This window comes from Protobothrops mucrosquamatus, unplaced genomic scaffold (genome assembly GCF_001527695.2).
Source record: "Protobothrops mucrosquamatus isolate PMUCROS unplaced genomic scaffold, P.Mucros_1.0 scaffold1933, whole genome shotgun sequence".
Lineage (NCBI taxonomy): Eukaryota > Metazoa > Chordata > Lepidosauria > Squamata > Viperidae > Protobothrops > Protobothrops mucrosquamatus.
Genome location: NW_015388054.1, coordinates 362,885 through 369,598, shown reverse-complemented (window position 1 = coordinate 369,598; position 6,714 = coordinate 362,885).

Genomic DNA, 6,714 nt, shown 5'->3' with positions numbered 1-6,714 from the left:
CTCAAATCAATGCATTAAATATTCCCTCTCTATTTCCCTCAAATAGCATAATATATTTAAAATAATCCATTTCTAAATTAAATTTCTATAAATTCTAAACCTGTTTTTAAGCTTTATAAATTTACAGTTACCATAGTCAAATTTAACCTTAAATAAACACATTATCACTTCAGGTATCCTTTCCAGATATATTCTAGTTGTGATCTCTTAAATCCTTAATTTTATCACAAATCTTGTTTATTTCTTCTTCCATTACACACTATGTATCCTGATTAAAATAAAATATTAGTCTACCCTATACATATATAATCCATCCATCAATCAATCTCTTTAACCTAGCATGATGATATTTTGATCCTATGAAGTCTGAAAGAGATCTTGGAACTTAGTGAGAAATCTGACATGACTGTTAACTACCTGGTTATCTTTCAGTTCCCAAAACTGAATCTTTCCAATATTGAGAATCTCTGAATATTTTAGAACCCTTGTGACAAAAGGTTAATTTAGCTTAGCTATTAAACAGAATTAAATTAATTACCTCCCATTGTGACAGAATGTGTCTTTTTCTTTTATGCAAAACAAACCAGAGTACAAGAAGAACGCGGCAGCTCTTTCTACGTTGCAATAGGCTGTTCTGATAATTCAGAAGTATTTCATTCCAGAACTCTTTGAAATAATCAACACAGCTCTGTTTTGAACATGAAAAAAGATGATCTGAACTCAAAACCAGAGCATTTCAAATTTAAACTATTGGGACATACACACAAACATCAACACTGATTCAAGGATTAGTTTTGCATGAGGCTAAAACCTTAGTGAACCACCATGTGAATGGCACTGGTGTATTTTAATTCAGATATACAGTCTTTCTGTTGAAAATGTACCTTTTACAGCAATTATTTCAGTTGTCAGAGTTTACATTTTTTTTTAATTCAAAGGAGGGGAAATTACAGCAAGTTTTCTTGGTCCAAATATTAGTGCTTGAAGCTTAGGTGTTTTAAATTAAAATAAAAGGTGGGAGGAGGGAAGCACAGTAAGTTTCCTTAGTCCACCTATTAATGCTATTGCTATTGACAATTAATTCATTGAGGATAAATCTAATGATCTTAATTGTTTAATCTGCAGCCAGACATTCCTTGGCTTCATTGTATCTGTTTTCCCTTGTAGGTACATGTGACAGTAGTGCAGCTATGAGTGGAATTTTAAAGAGGAAGTTTGAAGAAGTTGACGGCTCTTCACCCTGTTCGTCTGTGCGGGAATCAGATGATGACATCTCTAGCAGTGAAAGTGCTGAGAGTGGGGATAGTGTCAACCCTTCCACTTCAAATCATTTTACCCGTAAGTACTACAGTTACATTGCAAGGAGCCTTTCTTCATTATAGACAATGAAAGTCCGTGCCTACGATTTCCTCTGTACTCACCAAATTTTCTACTCAGTGGAAATAGAGTGTGAGTACCAGAGCTGGCATCTCACCACTGGAGCAGTTGGGAGGTGTCCTCTGTGTGCTTCCCATCATATGGAGCAGCTGGTTTGGAACCAAATGTATGAACTGGGTTTTAGATTGGAATTTTTAGATTGCAAGGGTCAGAGCCGTACATGTGAAGAAGTGAATTCATCAGATCATCAAGGAAGTATGATCTCTAATATCCATCAAATTTGTGACAGGCAGACCTGAGCAATAGGGTTCTTTCATAATATTTAGACTGATGCATGTACTGTGTTTCCCCGAAAATAAGACCCAACGGAATATAAGCCCTAGTGTGATTTTTCAGGACCCCTGTAATATAAGCCCCATCCCAAAAACAAGCCCCAGTTAAGATCGTCAGCCAGACGGACGCATTTAGTCCCGTATTTCCCCGAAAATAAAATCTAACTGGAAAATCAGCCTAATGTGTCTTTTGGAGCAAAAATTAATATAACACCTGGTCTTATTTTCGGGGAAACACAATATTTGGAATTTTGAAACGATGTAATGGGTGCTCTTTAAATGTTCGTCATGGCGGATGTAGTCAATCTCAAAACACCCATTCCCAGAAGGCAAACTGATAAGAGTGTTCCACACAATTCATCTAACATCCTAGCATATTTCCAAGACTTCAGCTGACTTTGCCTTTTTTTCTGGACAACTGGGCGCACCTTCAAATAAGATACAAGCCTCCATGCCTCCAACCATTTTTAGTTACGAAAAATGCTTCTAGGATCTGTGTAGCGCCAAAAGACATTGTTGGATATACAGTTTAGGTATTGAGGCTGTTGCTTTCATTTGCAACATGTTTACTTCCAATTTATTAGAAAATAACTTGGTCAAGGATTCTGGCAGACACTAAGGAAGATGATGGCAGGCACATTGATGCCCACCAACATTAAAACTGGTGAAACGAGGTCTAGAATATAAAACACCCTCTAAGGGTGGTTTTTGTCAAATTGTGTCAAAGCTTGCTTTCAGTTGATTGTTCAGCTGTTTCATTTGTCATTCGGTTGTCTGATTCACAGAAAGCATGATCTGCAAAGAATATTGTGGGATACTCTTCTTAAAGTGTTATGTACGCTTTAATGTTCATGGACATTATTAGTTTAAGTCATTTGTATTTTAGATTGTTCTGTCTCACTAGCTGTTATGAATATTCTGTATAGAAAAACAGGGGCAGAATTCATGGAATTTTAAATAACTAAATAGGGTTAGTAGAAGACCTTGGACCCAGATGCAGCAACCTAGCAATAATTTATCTACCAGTATATTAGTTATGGTAAAATGTTTAATTTGCTTATTCACTATTTTTATCAGTGTTTATAATTTAAATAATAACTTTAATAAGCCAAACCTATATTATTGTATAACAATTTAATGGGAAGAGCGAGGGCGAAAGGTCTGTCCTTCTATAGCCTTTGCATTATAAATTGTAAGTAATCAAATGCTAAGCACAAAGTTTGTACAAATGAACTCGGCTCTGTAAAATCTAAGAAAGCCAACTTAGTCCAAACATCTGAATCCTATTCATGTGATCTCACCTCTGTAAATCATGTTTATGGTTTCTGCTTATGAGACTAATCAAATAATTAAAGATTGATTGAACCGGATACACTTAAGTATGAAAGTATTGAAGACCAAATATCAGTTCTGGTGGCTTTCTGGCAAGAAAAAAAAAAGACAAAATATTCCAGTGTGTGAATATAAATGAGAAAAGGATGAGAGGGAGACAATGGTAGAGCAGCTGTTTTGAGTGGAATTTCCTCTTACTTCCTGGCAAGGCAGGAATAGAGCCCTGTCTGAAATCCTAGAGAGACACTACCAGTAGGGTAGAGTCTTTCTGGTCTTCCAAATAGTGTTACAATTTACATTCCATTGTCCTCGGCCATCTAATACGTTGAGTAAGGTGCTTAGGTTTGAGATACAGTGTGACTACCCCTTGCCTAAGCAGTACTGAAGAAGAGGAACCCGTGATCTGATTTGTTATATGATTGTTTCCTCTGTTCTTTTTATTGGGATAGAAAGGAATGGCAAGAGAATAACCTTCCACGTAAAGGTAGGGATAAGTGGGATATTTTTGGTAAGAAGCTGTACAGTGAAAAGTATTGGCAAAAACCACTAGGAAATAAGGAAGAACACAATGCAAGGAGGAACAGAATTTATAAACATATTTAGCTATGTTCAGCTATAGATTATGATGTCAGTTGAATTGAGGCTGCAGCTGAGTTGAGTTGTTGAGCTGAGTTGAGTTGAGCCGCAGATGAATCCTTAACTTGGCAACTACAATAGATAGCACTATTTGTAAGTTGCCACATAAGGTTCCATTGAGATTTGTATTGAAATTACGGTATATTATAAATGGTGCCATCCCTGGTGTACATTGACAGTTGCTTGTTATCTTGCCAACTTTCTTCCTTGGGTCAGGAATAGTTCTCTCATTACCATGGTGATAAATTATGGCTGTAAAATGTTGTATTCCAGTAGCATGAAGGCCAGCTTTAAAGTGATTAATTTAATTGGCTGAAAAGTCTTGTTTTACATTTTACAGTTACATGCATTGAATCTAATTGTTTTGACTCATACATAAATCGGTATTTCTCTGCCTTTCTTTCTCACACCAACACATGCACTCAGACCTATTTTAAAAACAAACCTTATATAATGTTCTTCCCCCTTCCTCATGCCACAAGCATCTCATTAAGAGACCACTGTGGTAAAGTTACTAAGTTAGTTCTTAACTAATCAAGTCTAGCTGTTCATTAACCAGAAAAAAGAGACATTTTCCAAGTGGAAGTCATCTCTCTATTCCAGACTCTGCCTCATTTTCAGAGGTTAACCAGTAAAGTTCCTTCTAGTCCAGGGGTAGGCAACCTTGGTTCTTTTATGACTCGTGGACTTCAACTCCCAGAATTCCTGAGCCAGCTATGCTGGCTCAGGAATTCTGGGAGTTGAAGTCCACGAGTCATAAAAGAACCAAGGCTGCCTACCCCTGTTCTAGTCCATGCATATCCTCAGTTATAGTTTACATCTCATTATAGATGTTTTTTCTTTATTATTATTGTTTTTGTCTATCTAACAAGTAAATAAATAAGGTCGCTGATGCCCTTCAGAAGTAAAGTCCTTCATAAGTAAACCCCACTGAGTGTGACAGTTATGTGAACGTATAATTTCAGCTCTAAAAGATCAGTCAGNAATTGCCATTGATTAAACCTAATCCAGGAAACAGACGCCTTAGCTTCCAAGTTTAGATGAGTCAAGGATTCTTCTCAGAAAAAATTACGATCGCTTCGCTTTCATACTCATATTGTTTATAAATGGTTGAATAGAAATGGATGTCAGAATGGAAAAGCTCCTGCTTGAGAATAAATATACCCACCCAATTATGACCTGAGCCATCTTCTTGTGACATCATAATGTTGCCTGTACTGATGGGGCTCATTTTTCACTTTTGACTACAACCTTTGCGTGTGTGCAGTATAGTATTGAGCATACAGGAGCATCATGGGTAAGGCTACAGTTGGACAAGCAAGGTAAGGAAATAGGGCAAGGGATTCCAAAAGCTGCCTGCTGGAAGGATTAAAAAGGGATTCATAGCAATGAAAATAAATTAATAAAGCAGAAGAGTTTTTTTTTATATAAAATGTGTTTCTATCAGAATCATCAAGGGCTGAATAAGAGGCATCCCCTTGCCAAAAATATTCATTTAATCCTATCTCAGTGTGGTTTTTTATTCCTGAAAATGGCTTGCCTTTGTACTGTAGAATTCTCTGTAACTCAAGTTTTTTCCCCAAGAGGCTATTTGATTATTTGCATTAAATGACGAGAGAGAGAGAGAGAGAGAGAGAGAGAGAGAGAGAGAGAGAGAGAGAATGTGCACTAGCCTCTGCCCTGTTCAACGTTTTGTTTTTATTGTTCCTTGCTCCCTCAGCAATTATTGAATTCAAATTCCTGCTCTGTCACTGATTTGATTTGACCTTGGAAAACCCTGCAGTTGCCTTTTGAGACATGTTCGGTGGCTATGGCATGAACAGATTGATTTGATTCTTTCTCACTGGATTGGGGAAAAAAAGACAGTTTAATGAATATTTATAACTGTTTTACTTCTAAACATAGAGGTATAACCCAACAACCTCCAGACCACAAGAACTGTAGTTTAATTCATCACAAGTAAAAGGTCAGCTTCCCACAATGAACACAGTAATGTGTAAACACAGAGAAATGTGGGCTGGGGAATGTAGACCAGGGGAGCAAATTTACTGCTATAATTTTCTGCAGAGAGAAAAAAAGGAGGAGGAGGCCATAGAGTGCAGAAGGGAGTGGAAAGGAAGAAGCATTAAAATTGCCTGCCCTTTCTGATAATACATGTCTCTTCCAAAATTAAACACAAATGAAAACAAAGTCAAAACAGATGCTTAAGTAAGTGTATTTAATTTATCTTAGAGAATATACATATACTGTATATAAATGTATATTTTCCAAAATTTGAATTGCTAACAAAGAATTAAGGGAGTACTGGGATAGCTATTTCAAACCTTATTTGGTTTTCATCAGCCAGACATACCCTTCTGAGATTCGAACCTGGGCTGTCTGCATGTTAAGCAGAGGTGTTATATGTGTGTATATATATATATATATATGTGTGTGTGTGTGTGTGTGTATACACACACACACATATATATATATACATACACACACATACACACATGCATGCATGCATACAGTCTTTTAACAATTGCATGGATCTGAATCAGTATGGGGAGGATGATATTTTGATCCTATGAAGTCTGAAAGAGATCTTGGAACTTAGTGAGAAATCTGACATGACTGTTAACTACCTGGTTATGTTTCAGTTCCCCAAACTGAATCTTTCCAATACTGAGAATCTCTGAATATTTTAGAACCCTTGTGACAAAAGGTTAATTTAGCTTAACTATTAAACAGAATTAAATTAATTACCTCCCATTGTGACAGAATGTGTCTTTTTCTTTTATGCAAAACAAACCAGAGTACAAGAAGAACGAGGCAGCTCTTTTCTACGTTGCAATAGGCTGTTCTGATAATTCAGAAGTATTTCATTCCAGAACTCTTTGAAATAATCAACACAGCCTGTTTTGAACATGAAAAAAGATTATCTCAACTCAAAACCAGAGCATTTCAAATTTAAACTATTGGGACATACACACAAACATCAACACTGATTCAAGGATTAGTTTTGCATGAGGCTAAAACCTTAGTGAACCACCAT